Source organism: Pogona vitticeps, chromosome 2 (genome assembly GCF_051106095.1).
Source record: "Pogona vitticeps strain Pit_001003342236 chromosome 2, PviZW2.1, whole genome shotgun sequence".
In the NCBI taxonomy this organism is placed as follows: Eukaryota; Metazoa; Chordata; class Lepidosauria; order Squamata; family Agamidae; genus Pogona; species Pogona vitticeps.
The window spans coordinates 197,197,436-197,213,688 of record NC_135784.1 but is presented as its reverse complement, the minus strand read 5'-3'; positions in this window follow the sequence as shown (position 1 = coordinate 197,213,688).

The window sequence follows — 16,253 nt, the reverse complement described above, 5'->3', positions numbered from 1 at the left end:
GCCAGAGGGACGCTACAATTTTCAGGTTGCTAAGATACAGAAGTGACGTCATAAGCGCCAGAGGCGGTCCCATCACGTGACGGGGCGCGGAGGCGACGCGGGCTCCAGCAGCGGGGAATGCGGAGGCCCGAAGGGAGGCGAGGTGCTTCCCCCTTTTCCTCGCCTCTGTCGCCCAATAGCTGGTCGCTTTAGCAAAAGGAGGAAGTCCAGTTGCCTTTAAAATTATTGTTCGCCGTCCAGCCTGGCTTTGTTGCTGCCTACCGAGCGCCGTCGTGTCGCCTGCATGCAGCCTTTGCTGTCTTGCTTTAGAGCTTTATGCTTTTTAAGGGAAATTGTGCAGAACTGTCGAAGAGTAAAATCTACCCAGAGGGTTGTAAACAATTTTATTTCAGAATCAATTCTGCTCGATTACATAAGTGTGATTTTCAACCCAGGTGGTATAGAAGACTGAGGACAGTTTCCCCTTTTTATTTCTTTGATTTTTGTTTGCTTGTTGATTGATTTATAGAGGGGCTGTCTAATCCAGTGGTTACTCTGGATGGTCAACATGAGTAATATGAATACTTGGGTATTAAGATCATCAGGAGAGGCCTTTCTCTTGGTACCATCACAGGCCCATTTGGTAGGTGCATGAGAGAGGACCTCTGTTGCTGCTTCCAAGACTCTGGAACTCCTGCCCACTGGAGGCCAGCCTGGCCCCATCTTTGCTGTTCCTCTGCGAGCAGGCAAAGGCCTTTCTCTTCAGGCAGGCTTTCCTGAGAGAATGGCTGCCTGAGTGGGATTTTTAAATGGATTGTTATGCCTTACTGCTTTGAATGTGTATTTAGTATTGCTTTTGGTTACCATTTCTGAGCGTGGTATTTGTTCCTTTTTAATATTTGCATACTCATTGTTTTTAGTGGTTTAATTATGTAAGCCACCTTTGTATAATTTTGTCTTTGAATGATATAAGCCACCTTGTATCCTTTTTTAGGAGAAAGGAGAGGTAAAAATATTTTAAATAAGTAAAATGTACTGTAGCTTCAGGGCTTTTTTGCCTGCCCAGATTTTGGGTGTGTGTAACAAATCAAATAGAAGAAAAAAGCCAGTGACGCATGGATGAAATCCCCAGACAAGTGAGTCTTCTAGTTCTATAAGCCTTTTCATTCCACCAGGCATTACAGAGTAGGTGAAAGGAGAAACAACTAAGTCTAAAATCAGGCAGGTCAGATTTTTAACATTACAGAACAGGGTTGAGCAATCTTAGCAGAGCCATTTTGGTCAAGAGCTAAAGTGGCTAATTTGAATGCATGTATTTTAATTTTAATTTAGTGGCTACATTCTATAAGGATTGCTACAAAGTGTTCTTGTACACTGAAAAAAATGGGGGCAAAATTGACCAAAAAAAAAAAACCCTCCTGGACTCTAGTGGTCAAAAAGACCTTTAAAATACATATGTGAGGACATGGGTTTTGTAGTATTTATTTCCCAGGACTTGCAGGTGTTCATTGTGATTAGAGACTGTTCCTGTGAAGCTGAGCCAAGGTCATTTTCTCAGGACTGATAACGAAAACATTCCTTACTAATGGCCTACCAGTGTACCAGCCTGGGATGAGGAAAAGAAGCTGTGGAAAGTTACAAATTCGGCGTGGAGTTGCGGACAAAGGACTATACAGTGGTGCCTCGCTTAACGAGCGCACCGTAGAACGACGAATCCGCATAGTGAGGGGGTTTTAGCGATTGCAAATGCATTCGCATACCGATGGCCCCTATGGCCGAAAATCGCTTTGCGATGATCGGTAAGCAGTTCGCTTACCGACCTTCGCTTTGCGACCCGCGGATCAGCTGTTCGGCGGCTCCAAAATGGCCGCCGGAAGCCCCAAAATGGCCGCGCGCAGCATTTTCGCACCCTTGGTAAGCGAGGGGAGGGCGCGAAAATGGCTGCCGGCCATAGGAAAACTTCGCTGAACTGTGAGTTTTGGTGCCTATTGGAACGCATTAAACTAAGTTTAATGTGTTCCAATGGCTTTCCCCGTTCCGTTCACCGATGTTTTCACATAGCGAGGGTTAATCCGGAACGGATTAACCTCGCTATGCAGGGCACCACTGTATGCTGATTGGATACCATCATGGGACAGAGACTTTGATTTAAGTTATGGAAGAAGGGGCTACGTAGGTTGTTGGTGTGTGAGCGTAAGTTGTAGAAGAAGATGGATAACAGGTTTACAGCCTTAGTTGATGGATTGGAGACTTAGTCATAGTAACTTAGAAGAGCCTAGCAATTAAGTAGTAAAGCTATTAGTATTTTATTGTTTCATGGGAAAGGCTTACAGAAGCTTACTTAATGCCTAGATGTTTTGTGTTTAACTGGCACAGTTGTATATTTTTGTATTTTCTTTGTTTTATAACTTTTTACTCTTTGAAAATAAATATTCTATATTTTACCCAAGTGTGATTCTTGGGGGCAAGAGTGAGAGTGCTTCAAGAAAGTGCCTTGGGCCACAAGGGCTTCATTTGCTATTTTGGTTGTTTGGGTGACCTACCTGGTAAGGCTGGTGTGCAAGGACCAAAGTACACAGCTATAGAGATTTAAGCTCAAATAAGTGATTAAAAAGAAATGTAGGGATGGAAACATGTCCATAGTTGCCCACTCATGCACCTACTAGATCTCACCCAGTCTATATTGGAAAGGTGGTGGATGCTGGGAGTTACAGTTGGCTCCTTCCCCTAGTGGAATTACTTCTCTAAGGAGACATGTTCCTGGCAACATGCATACAGTGGTGCCCCGCATAGCGACGTTAATCCGTTCCAGGATTAACATCGCTATACGGAAACAGCGCTGAAGGGAACAAAAAAACCCATAGGAATGAATTAAACCCTGTTTAATTCGTTCCTATGGGGCAAAAACTCACCGTTCAGCGAAGATCCTCCATGGGGCTGCCATTTTCGCTGCCTCGGTAAGCGAGGCGCGAAACGGGCGGCCATTTTGGAACCGCTTATCAGCTGGGCGGTGGGATCTCGGGAAGGAGTGCGGGGACCTCCTCCACTCTCCTTCCCAAGGGCCTGCTGGCCTTTCCCCCCAGCTGGGCGGCGGGCTCTCGGGAAGGAGTGCGGGGACCTCCTCCACTCTCCTTCCCAAGCGCTGGCCGGCCTTTTCCCCCAGCTCGGCGGTGGGCTCAAGCGGCGCGGCGGCTGCAGGGTGGGTGGGGGGTGTCCCGAAGGCTTCCAGGCAAAGGCCTGCAAGCCTTCGGGACACCCCTACCCTGTCTCCGCCGCTGGCAGCCGCCCCGCGCCACCTACCTCAGCCGTGCTCGGATGCCTGGAAGTCCGAGAACGGGTGGGGTACGTGGCGCGGGGTGGCTTCAAGCGGCGGCGGTGGCGGCTGCAGGGTGGGGGTTGTCCCGAAGGCTTCCAGGCAAGGCCTGGAAGCCTTCGGGACACCCCTACCCTGTCTCCGCCACCGGCAGCCGCCCCGCGCCGCCTACCCCAGCCGTGCTCGGATGCCTGGAAGTCCGAGAACGGGTGGGGTACGTGGCGCGGGGCGGCTTCAAGCGGTGGCGGCGGCTGCAGGGTGGGGGGGTGTCCCGAAGGCTTCCAGGCAAAGGTCTGGAAGCCTTCGGGACCCCCCTACCCTGCCCCCGCCGCCGCTGAGAGCCTTCCGAGCTCTCAAAGGGCTTTCTCCAATGTTGGGGGGGTCCCTTTGAGAGCTCGGAAAGCAAATGTCAGCGGTGGCTCCGGGGTCCTTCCGAGGCCACCGCCGACATTTCCCCCCAGCTGAGTGGCAGGGCTCCCGCTGAGCTGGGGGAAAATGCCCCTTCCGAAGGGGAATGCAGGCCGTGGCTTCGGAAGAGTCCTTCTGAGGCCACTGCCGGCATTTTCCCCCAGCTGAGCAGTGGGGCTTCAAAGCTCCCGCAGCTCAGCTGGGGGAAAATTGGGCTATGGGGAAAAATCGCAAAGTGATTTTCCCCCATAGTCAACATCGTAATGCGATCGCAAAAGCGATCGCAAAATCCTCATCGGTATGCGGATTCATTGTTAAACGGGGAGCTCGTTAAGCGAGGCACCACTGTATTTAAAAATTGGCTAGACTCCTACAAATTATTTACACCAATATAAGTACAGTGGCTACAGTTGCAGAAGCAGACTGCAACTAGTTACCACGTTGTAGGTTGTGTACCTTATTGTGCACAAGTCAGGTGACTTGTGCTCAGCAGTGGCTTGTAAACTAGCAGCAATGTGCCACCACAGTTTACACTATTGCACTTACACCAATATACAGTGGATATAAAAAGTTTACACACCCCTGTTAAAATGTCAATTGTCTGTGATGTAAAAATAAATTAGACAAAGATAAATAATTTCAGAACTTTTTCCACCTTTAATGAGACCTATAAACTATACAATTCAGTTGAAAAACAAACTGAAATCTTTTGGATAGAGGGAAGTAAAACTATCCAGACAACAAAGATGGTGTTATAGCCCTTGCATAAGTTTTTATAGCCCTTGCATAAATTTCTCCATGCCTCTTTATGTCAGTTCATAGACTGGGCATGAGGTTTGTACTTTGACTGCCACTGAGATTCACCTTTCCTCTCACAACCCTATTTTAAAACATCACTTAATGACTTGAGCTACATTTCCTCAACATGCCACTCTCGGTAGATGGAGCACATTGCGTGCAGTATGAGAGATGCCTGTGTTGTGGAGCTATGCTCCAGGGACTATGATCTTGAAAACAGATGCTGCTGTGCCTCGTTGATTTTGCACAATTCATTGGATCTCTCACAGAAATGCTACAGTCCTTCCATATAGCACCATGATATTTTTCAGTGATGTGTGTCAGGGCTTTAGCAATTAAAAAAAATACACTGGTGACATCTAGCATATATGACATACATCTCTCATGCAAGAATTAAATTGCATCACATCCAATGGGTGTGGGGCCCCATGCTTAACAGTAAATAAGAAACAAGGCTAGATACAGTGGCATTCCACTCATAGAGGACTCCCAGAGAGGATTGGGTGTATGATTTGAGGTAATTAAAAGCTTAATGTGTGGCACTCATCCTTATTTCCCCACATACTCGGGGCATTACTGTCATGGAGCACCGTGTTGGAAGTGTCTTGTGTCCAGATTCAGTTGACCTGAATATCATGCTGTGGAGCCTCGGATGTATGATTTGAGAAGCCAAACCCTCTTGTAGGGGGCATCCCCATTTCCCGTATTCAAGTCTACATCTCTTATTATATGCATAATGAACGGTCATGTTTCAAATGTCTTGCGATCAACATAGGTTTGAGCCAGATGTCATTCTGAGGCATCTCATGGAAGACGCTTCTCCTGAAGTGTGGGCGTATGAGCTAGAGTGATCCAAAATCTAGTTTGTGGTACACACTCCTGTATTCTTATTTCTTTATACATATTTTGCTTGTGATCAACATAGTGGCAGTATGTTTAGCAGGGTCTGGTGCCCCAATGAAGAGCTAGGCCAGAACTGGTGCCATACTGGAGTTACGTATAGGTACACAAGCACTCTGTTTCTTATGTTCCTCCTCCACTGGTCCTTAGTGCTTTTTTAAGCCAACTGCTTCACCTTGTTATGCAGCAGGTCTGCTCCAGGGTTAGAGATATTTAAATCATTTCAACATGCAAAACCACATGACTGCTGTAAGTATCATCTCTTGGTGTGTATAATAATGTGTTGTGAAGTCAGTTCTAACTTATGGTTACCCTTTCCAGCATTCTGTAGGTATAGAGTACTCAGAAGTGGTTTACCATTCACTTATTTGGGTAATGCTCAGGGATTGTATTATAGATTGACCAGGACTACACAGGCTGGTTCTTCTCTTAGGAGGCACAGTGAGAAATTAAACTCCTGACCCCTGATTCTGGAACCAGCTATCCAACTCTTTGAGCTATCCAACAAGCTTTAGTGTGTGTCTCTTGTCCAAAATCAAATTCAGCTTTATGTCAGGATTTTGTTCTTTTGGTGAACAGGGAGTTAAATTTCAATATTGTAATGAAGTGCAGAGTCACAAATGTAAAGTAAAAGTCAATGTAGTGACTAACAGCATACAGGTGAAACAAAATGATGTAATGCTTGATTGTTAAGCAAGACCAGCTGTAAATGGTGAAATGTGATTGGTTGTTCTGGGTATCAATGTAACAGAGGCAGAACAGACCATTTGCCACTCAGCAGTAAGTCTGGTGGTCATTTATTTCTGTGTCATTGCTCTGAATGTTATGCCAAATGTATATTGCCTTGTATATATGTACATATGTTTAACCATATCCAATATACTATATTATAACCACTAAGAACTCTCTCATGTCGTTTTCTCCCCACCTCTAAGTCTCTTACTTTGCTATTTAAGTGGGAGGAATGGAAGCAGTCTGATAAGAGGCTCTGTATAACTAGCTACCAACATGAATTTGACCCAGCTCCAGGAGGCAGTGGAAGCCAGGAGGGCCTGGCGTGCTCTGGTCCATGGGGTCACAAAGAGTCGGACACCACTAAACAACAACAACAAATAACTAGTGTCCTTCGTTTCAAGGCTTGTCTTTCAAACAGAGTGCTCTTGCCAAGCTTCACATTCAGCCAGACTCTTGAGAAGTTTTCTTGAGGCCAGAGCCTCATTAAGACTCCAGAGTTTTGGCCCAATGCCAACAGGGTTATGGGCCCAGGGAGACGCAGAGAGACCAGGGAGACATGGTAATCCCAGGGGGACACTGAGACGTTTGTTGGCCCAAGGAGAAGGCATTTTTGAGGCTGCAAGTTTATGGAGGAGAAGCCAAGAGTTGGAAGAGCTGAGTCAGATTCTGAAAGTGACGGACAGCAGATCCAAGGAGGAGGCTTCACCATGCAGCAGGCCAGTAACCTTCCTTTATTACATTTAAATGGTCATAGTTACATGTTTCGGGCCTTTAAGATGGAAATGTATTTTAAAAGAGAGTGTGTGGCAGATTGTTTGTAACCCTCCAGCCCAACTAGATGAAGAAGATGTGGCTAAAGATGAGAGAGCATTGTCTGCAATAATATTATGCCTGGATGATTCGCAACTTAATTATGTGAGAGGAAAATCTTCAAGTAAAGAGGTCTGGGAAGCATTAAAAGCCATCTATGTGAAACAAACAGCTGGATCCAAGATGTTAACCACATGTAAGCTGTATAGAAAGAGGCTACTCCCTGAGCAAAATATAACTATCTCTAGGAGTTTTCTGAGTTATTCCTCCAGCTGCAGGAGCGTGGGATGGATTTCCCGGAAGCCCATACGTGCTACGTTATGTTGAGCAGTTTGGATGAGAGTTGGGAGACTTGTAATAAGCATGGAAAGTTTGCCAGAAGCAAGTCTGATGGTGGCATATCTGTTGGGGCGGCTATTGGAGGAGGAATGGAGGAGACAGGAGATGGCCGAGGATGTGTCTGTGCCAAGTCTACGCAGATGGGGGAATTCCAAGGATTATAGCAACAGAAGGATATCTGCTGAGAAAGTTTTCCCTAATGATAAAGTCCTGGCTGTAAAGAAGAAGAAATGTTTCCTTTGTGGCAGTGAAAGACATTTGGCTAAAGACTTCTTCCTCAAAGAAGAGATAAGCCCAAGGATAGTGGGAAAGTAAACAGAACTTCAGAGCAACGAAAAATGAAGTGTGTGTCAGTAATTACTGCTAATGACTCTGATAGATGGCTAATTGACTCTGAAGCCACGCAGCATGTTTGTAGGCAGAAAATGTGGTTTAGAGAGTTAACACATTCTGCTAAAAGACAAGTAAGTTTAGCAGACGGTAAAAGGCAATGTGTATGTTAAAAACCTAAAAGAAACTTTGAAAAATGTTTTGTTTGTACCTAAGATTAGCCATAATATAACTAGTGTATCATGTTTAGACCAAGCTGGTTTTTCAGTTAAGTTTAGTAGAGGAGTTTGCAAAATAGAAAAAGCAAATGTTCTTGTTGCTATGGGGCATTTCGGGGAAAATCTCTGTTTTGGATATAACAGAAAAAGTGAAATGTTCTGCTAATGTGTTAAAGAATATTATGCCACATTACAAATGCATACATAACTTACACAAGAATTTAGGAAATGTGAGTTTTGAAATATTAAGGAAAACACAGCAATGTGTGAGAAATCTAAATTTAAAGAACTGTGAACCCTGAGTGCTCACTGGAAGGACAGATCCTGAAGCTGAGGCTCCAATACTTTGGCCATCTGATGAGAAGAGAAGACTCCCTGGAAAAGACCTTGATGTTGGGAAGGTGTGAAGGCAAGAGGCGAAGGGGACGACAGAGGATGAGATGGTTGGACAGCGTCATCGAAGCGATCAACATGAATTTGACCCAACTTCGGGAGGCAGTGGAAGATAGGCCTGGCGTGCTCTGGTCCATGGGGTCACGAAGAGTCGGACACAACTAAATGACTAAACGAAAATGATAAATTTTTAGATTGCAATGTCTGTAAGGCTTCTAAATCAAAGAGACACCTTGTAAGCAAGAAAAACAGTAGAGTAAATAAAAAGTGCTTTGAGCTTGTGCACATGGACATTATGGGTCCATTCCAAGAGTCTGTTCTGTTTAACCATAACAGACGATTTCTCCAGGTATACTTATGTCTTCATTTTGAAATATAAAAGTGAAGCATTCCAAAAGTTCAAGGAATGGGTAGCTACGGTTGAGAAAAGGTTTGAAACACATGTAGCCAGTATTCAGACAGACCGTGGGAGAGAGTTTATGAGTCAGCAATTTAGGACGTGGCTAAAGAAAAAAATGGATACGCCACAGAATTGCAAGAGGTGTAGCAGAAAGAAAAGGTGGCATATTGCAAACAGTCATGAATTCAATGCTGATTGATGCTACGATGTCTAGAGGTTTTGGGGGAGAAGCTATGAAGTGTGCATGTTACATTTTGAATAGAATTTGGAATTCTGTCATTCAGAATACCCCGTACTTTCTGTTGCATGGCAGACAACGAACATTAAATCATATCAAAACGTTTGGTTGTCATGCGTGGGTAAATATACCTAAAGCTTCACGAAAGAAAGGATCTCCTAAGGCAAAAAGGCTGATTTTCATAGGGTATAAAACTGGGTCTAAGAGCTACAGGTTTAGCGACCAGTTTGGGAATGTTATCTTCAGTAGATCAGCAGTTTTTTGTGAGAATGAGAATTGGTCTCATATACATGCTAATAACGAAGTATTTTTGCCAACATTTAATGATCAACATAGTCAGAAACAAATTAAAGAGAACCTAAGTGAAATGGAAGCTGAGAAGAAGAATGGGACATATAGTGAAACTGAGAAGAAGAATGGGACATATAGTAAACCCTTGCTTATACGTGAAAAATCAGGGTTATTGTTATTACTAGTTTTTGAGGATGATCTGTGCTTAGTTGCACCTAACGATACTTATGTCAAGTGGTCCGTGAGAGAACTGGGAAAAGATTTCAAATTGAAACATCTAGGTCAAATAAGGAACTACTTAGGAGTAGAAATAAGTAAGGACCAGGATGGAAATTTTCTCATATGCCAGGAAAAGAAAATAGAAAAATTATTAATAGAAAGTGGTATGGAAAATTGTAATTCAGTTCAAACCCCAATGGAGACAAATTTTCAAAGAAACTTTGAGAGTGAGGAATTTGAAGATAAAGAACTTTACCAATCTAGAATAGGATCATTGTTGTATTTAGCATCCTGGACAAGGCCAGACATGGCAGCATCAGTAAAGATTTTGAGCCTTGTAAACATCACTGGAATGGAGTGAAGAGATTACTGAGATATCTAAAGGGTACGAAAGAGAAAAAGCTACTGTTGAAAGTAGGAGATAGTCTGAAATTAAAATGCTTTTCAGATTCAGACTGGGCAACGAGTGAAATTGATAGAAAATCAATTTCAGGGCTAGCAATATTTTTTGATAGATCCTTTATTAATTGTTGCCACGAGTACAGTACTGCTGAATACGGTTAAGTGAGCTGTATAATTAAATTACGTGGTTTAAACAATTATTAAAAGATGTAAACATAATAATTGGTTTACCTGTTGTGAAGGAGATAGAGACAGTGTGCCGTCTTCCGTGGAGCAGATGACAGAGGAGAGCCATGGTTGTGTGGAGGGCATATTAGTAGAAATAGAACGGGGGACAGAGGAAAGGAAAGAGTCACTTGAGGTTTGCTTGGCTGATGAGAAAGGGGAGGAGCTGGACTTAATTGCGTGGGAGGAGGGTATAAAAGGGGAAGAAAGCGCACAGAGTTTTAGAATTCTAACAGGCGAACAACCTCTCACAAGAGACCAGGCAGTGCAAACAGAGTGGAGCGCTGGGCAAGAAGGATTTGCCATGCTTATGAAGGAGTTTCCAAACCTCCAGCTGGGAGGAGGTCTATTGCCTGACCCAAAGGATGTAAACGCAAAGCGAGAAGATTTAGAGCCACTAGAATGGACGGTGGTAGTATACCCTCGCAACCAGCGTGGGGAGAGGAGGGTGATCCGTCCCAGTCCCTCTTTACTACAGCCACAACGCGAGGGGGACTGGGCGAGACACCCATGTTGTGGGACAGTATGTGCCGTGAGGAGCACCCCACTGAGGCCTATGACCGACTGGGAGTGGTTTGGACCGGCCCCTCAGTGAGGAGTGATATAAAGACCCCGGATGTTAGAGTAAGAAGTTACCACTTTTTGCCTGAGTTGAGTTTGATGGATCCTTTTGAACCTGTTGAATTAAGTTTGTTTAGTAATAAATACAGTTGTGTTAAAAATAGGGAGCAGCCTCCAACTCTTCTTCCCGTGCCAACACAGGGGTCGCACCCACCTGACAGCGAACCCAATCACACCTGTACAAGTTTTCTGTGATAACACGGCATGCATTCAGTTAGCTGGTGAATGTAGAAATAAAGGAAGAAGGAAGCACATTTGAATAAGGTTCTTTAATGTGAAAGATGCTATTGAGAGACAATTGGTGGAATTGCAATATTATCCTAGTGAAAATAATGTATCTGACATTTTCACTAAACCCTTGACATTTGAGAAACATGAATATGTATGTAACCAGATGGGTTTCTCCAATATATAAAATTTAAGGAGTGTCAGGATTTTGTTCTTTTGGTGAACATGGAGTTGAATTTCAATATTGTAATGAAGTGCAGAGTCACAAATGTAAAGTATCAGCCAATGTAATGACTAACAGCATACAGGTGTAACAAGGTGATGTAATGCTTGATTGTTAAGCAAGACCAGCTGTAAATGGTGAGATGTGATTGGTTGTTCTGGGTATAAATGTAACAGAGACAGAACAGACCTTTGCCACTCAGCAGTAAGTCTGGTGGTCATTTGTTTCTATGTCATTATTGCTCTGAATGTTGTTATGCCAAATGTATATTGCCTTGTATATATGTACATATGTTTAGCTATATCCAATATACTATATTATAACTCATGTTGTTTTCTCCCCACCTCTAAGTCTCTTACTTTGCTATTTAAGTGGGAGGAATGGAAGCAGTCTCATAAAAGGCTCTGTATAACTTAGTTTCAAGGCTTCTCTTTCAAACAGAGCGCTCTTGCCAAGCTTCACATTCAACCGGACTCTAAGAAGTTTTCTTGAGGCCAGAGCCTCATTAAGACTCCAGAGTTTTGGTCCCACGCCAATACATTATTCATCTCAAACTATAAGAATTTTGTTCTGGCTTGTGGACTAGCTCTCCACTCCAGAACCACTTATAGACATCTATATTAAAAAGTTTCATATGGGTCAAGGTATAAGTCTCCCAAATTTCAATATGTCCAATTCAAAGTGCAGATTATCAGGTACAGTGGTGCCTCACTTAACGGGTGGCCCGTTTAACAACGAATCCGCATAGCAATGAAGATTTTGCGATTACATTGTGCCCCATTTTTGCCCAGCTGATCAGCGGGGCTTCGGGATGATCGCGGGGAAGCGCTTCCCCCCGATCATCCCGGAGCCCCGCCAATCAGCTGGGCGAAAATGTGGGCTTCGGGATGATGGGGGGAAAGCGCTTCCCCCCGTCATCCCGAAGCCCCACCGATCAGCTGGGCGAAAATGGGGCATTTGCGATGATCATGCAGAAGCGATAATCGCAAACGCCCCATTTTCGCACAGCTGATCGGCGGTTCCAAAATGGCCGCTGGGTAAATAAAATGGCCACCCGCAGTGTTTTCACGCCCTTTCCTCGCTTACCGGGCAGCGAAAATGGCGGCCGGATGGAGGATTTTCCCTTAAAGGTGAGGTTTTTCCCCATAGGAACGCATTAAACGTGTTTTAATGTGTTCCTATGGGCTTTTTTGCCCCGCATAGCAACGAATCCGCATAGCGACGATTTTATCGGAATGGATTATTGTCGCTGTGCGGGGCACCACTGTAAGTATGTCAGTCGTTAATACTCATGATGATTATATGATATCTCGGTGGTCAAAGACAGCATGTCTCTGAATATCAGTTCCAGAGAACATTAGCAGGAAGTGCCTTTTGCTTGTTCATGAGTTTTCCAGGATACATCGCTGGCTACTGTGGGGAAGGGTAAACTGGCCTTGCTCTGATCCAGCAGGTCTCTCCTCGTGTCCTTGCGACAATATAGCAGCAAAGAATCTTCTGTTCCTCTAAGATCGTAAAGAGAGTCAAGGGAACTTAAAATCCTAAGGAGAAGCAGAATATTAATAGAGAGTTGGAAATTAAAACGTGCTGAAAATCAGTAGCCTGCTACAATAGAAAGAGAAGAAAGCAAAAGTAATACAGCATACACAAGGTGACTTTTGTTAAAAGTGGAAAAAGTACACACACACACACACACATATACTGACTTTATGTGATCATTAGGCTATCATCTCTCTCGCTCATATAAATGTTCTCTTTTCCAAATACATACAGTACTATCTATGTTTTCTTCATGGTCATAATAAAGGCTTGACATAACTGATTCCACCTAGCACCCTATGCTTTAGTCTAGCATATTCAGGTCATAATAACGGTACATGGACAAAACCAGGTGTCTGTTAACTGAAACCCATGCCACAGTGCCCTAGATAGTTATGGGAAAAAAGGATACTGAAGCCATGTGGACCGAAACTTCAACTTGTTTTGTCTGAGTAAGATAATTACAGGTGAGAGCTAAAAACAACAGGCTCCCTTTGTCCATCCATGATCAAAACAGCTTATTTTCTTTATAATTCTTAGAAATAATTTGCAGTTTAGTCTGAAATAATTTCAAGTTTGCTGACATTTTGTTCATTTTCAACTAAATACTAAAAAGCTTTACAATGTGAGCTAGCCATCCACATTTAATAAACATTTTTTAAACGGTGGCGGCTTTTTGGCAAAAGTTTGAAATTTAGGGTTAAAGTAAGGTGTTTTGCTCAGTTACCATCAGGTTTTAATTCAACAGGCTGAGATATAAATAATATATTAAAGCAACAACATTTCTATCAAATCACCTCAAAATTTAGGAATACCTGCTATTTGCCTGGAATGTTGTTTAATGTTGGCTTTAGTTGTTAGTTACTTCAGAGCTGTTGGTATTATCTTCAATTATTTTAAATCTGAGCCACCCACCCACCTGTATTAACAACTAATTATTATCTTCCTTGAAGATCAAAGCATCATACATGTCACATCCAAAAGGTGGTGGTGGAGAAGATAGGAAATTACAGATTTCTGGAGAAGGCAGGTTTCAATCAAATCATTTTATGTAATCACTTCCAGGAAAGAATTATGCAACAGATGCAAAACTCAAGACCTCCAAGAAGATATTTTGATGTTCTGTTTTGTTTTAAATGGGAAACGCCTTTCAGCTTTTAACTAAATAAAGATTACCATATTTGCATTTGGAAAAAGAAAATGACAGAATCATAACAAAAGGGGGTTGAGATTCTTCTGGCTATAAAAAACATTACCCCATCTCTTTAATCTTGATGAGAGAGATTGCCTTGATGTTGCCAGTGGGTTAATCCAAAGGGGTTGCAGATGTTCTTGGCAAACTTATATATTGGCCCCCTGCCCTGTGCCTGGACCTTGTTAAAGTGCAAAGTCCCTCTTTAGTGCTTCCTCTTCAAGACAAACTGCAGTCCTAAGCAATAAACCTATAGGGATGCCAAAACATGATGGCATTAAACAAAAGGCTGCCTCAGGAGCCCTACATGTGTCTGCTCAGAAGTAAGTCACATTGAACTCAGTGGAGGCCACTCTCAAAAACCTGGGTTCAGAACTACTGTGCTAAAATATACAGTATCTGGTACACATAATCTGGGAGTTGGATTCTCCACTGTGTCTCTTGGAAGAAGAGCTAGCCTGTGTAGCCTTGGGCAGGCTGCGTGGTCCCTGAGCACCACCAGAAGAAGGGACTGGTCAACCACTTGTGAGTCCTACCTGTATAGAAAACCCTGAAAGGGTTCTCCATAAGTCAAATGGTTTGTAATTAATTAAAATTATTTCAGACAATACTTTTATCCTCCTACCCTATTGCCTGGCTTCATTTACTGGATGTTATGGGTGTTTTATATGACATCACCCTCCAGTTTTAGCCTTTAAAACTTTGGTCCCGCTTCAAATAGTCCTTGTCTCGCCTGGTCACCCCTTTCCTTCCCTCATCCACCATCTTAGCTTTCCTGAAGAAGAAGCAGATAATCAATGGTGAAAAGAAACGGCAGCTGGTTCACGAGAGCAGAGGAGGCACTGGGCCATCCCAAACTCAGGCTAACCCCAGCCAACCTAGTCTCCTCTTCCCCCTACCCCATTCTTCCCCTCTGCTGAACTTCCAGCTTCATACTCGGGGATGGGGCAGTGAGAATCAATAGAAGTGAATAAAGTTCTCAACTTTGAAAGCAAACACAGAGGCGAGGGGCAGCATCATTTCAACCATCATTGAAAACATGGCTTTTCAGACAGGCCTTCTCGAACCTTATCTTAACACAGAGGCTGTTTCAGTATTTATGTTATCAGTTCCATTGCCTTCCCTTCATACTACTTTAATTATTTTTAGTTAATTTTATGTTGGTTTGTGTTTAATTTTGATTTCTATAGCTATTATGTTCACTGTTTTTAAATTGCTGTGTATTATGTCATACTATATGTTATAATGTTGTAAACCGCTCAGAGTGGCCTTCGTAGCCAGGTGGGTGGTATAAAAGTCAGATAAATACAAAATAAATGTATGTGTAAATTACTGAGTGGAAAGTTTATGCTTCATCTGGACCTTATTTTGCTCTCACCTAAGCAGGAGAACTCTGGTCAAGATGAGAAACATGCATTTTGTAATTTTCCATTTCAGTTTCGGTTAGGAGAAGTACATGACATAGCCTGGGAATTCTGGTGGAACATGATCTCTGCTGTTGAACCTTCCTTATTGTGGATTTTTCTCTCCCACCTTGTGTCTCGCAAGGTTTTCCTGTTATGTTGCTTTGTTGCCTGGGTGGAGGAGGAGTGAACAGTCAAGAAAGGGGCAAGGCTTCACTTATTTTGGATGGTTGCTGAGTTTTTAAAATGATCCTTTAAAAAATCTCAAGATATTTAAAAGTCTTACACAGAATATTAAGATGTCAAGGTGCATTGGCAAGTGCAGGGTCACAAATTTCTATAATTTTTAAAAATATTTTATAATAATAGCCACACTTTCTAGAACATGGGTATACAGTTAACACACTGTTCCACTCACTTCAAATAAGCCTTCACAAAAGCCTAGAATTCAGCTTTTCTGTTTAATGCTGCATATTTATTTTATTTACTTGCTTCTTAAAGTTTAGTTGTAAATACATTTATAGTAGATTTGTTCCTCCATAAGTGTGCTTCAGTTTGTAATCCCTAGGAAACATGCCACCTAAACTTCTTGTAAGTGATAAGAACTATATTTTATGTGCCTTGTTAGATAATGCAAGTTTTAACAATCTGTTGCAATCATCTGTGTGAATGCTTGCCAGCAGGAAAAAACGGCTGCAAAGTCTCACCCATCATCTATTTATTTGCTAATGTCACATGTCTCATTTAATGGCTCTGTGGCAAACAGGCAGACGGCTTCCAGGTCACACTCAGTGTTGCTGCCAGAACTCCATCAAATGTGATTTTGCTCAAATGCTCACTCTGACCTCTATTAAAGCCTTTCTGCACATCCTCCAACTGAGTGGCTTTGCCAAATCTACGTCCAAATTGCAGATCTGTGGCAATTTGTTGCCTCTGTCCATCGGCCAATAAATAGATAGCGCGTTTCCTAAGAACTTACAGTATTTAATTCTCATGCATGTATCTTGGCATGGCTGCTTCTTGAATATACATTGCTAGCAGGGTAGTGG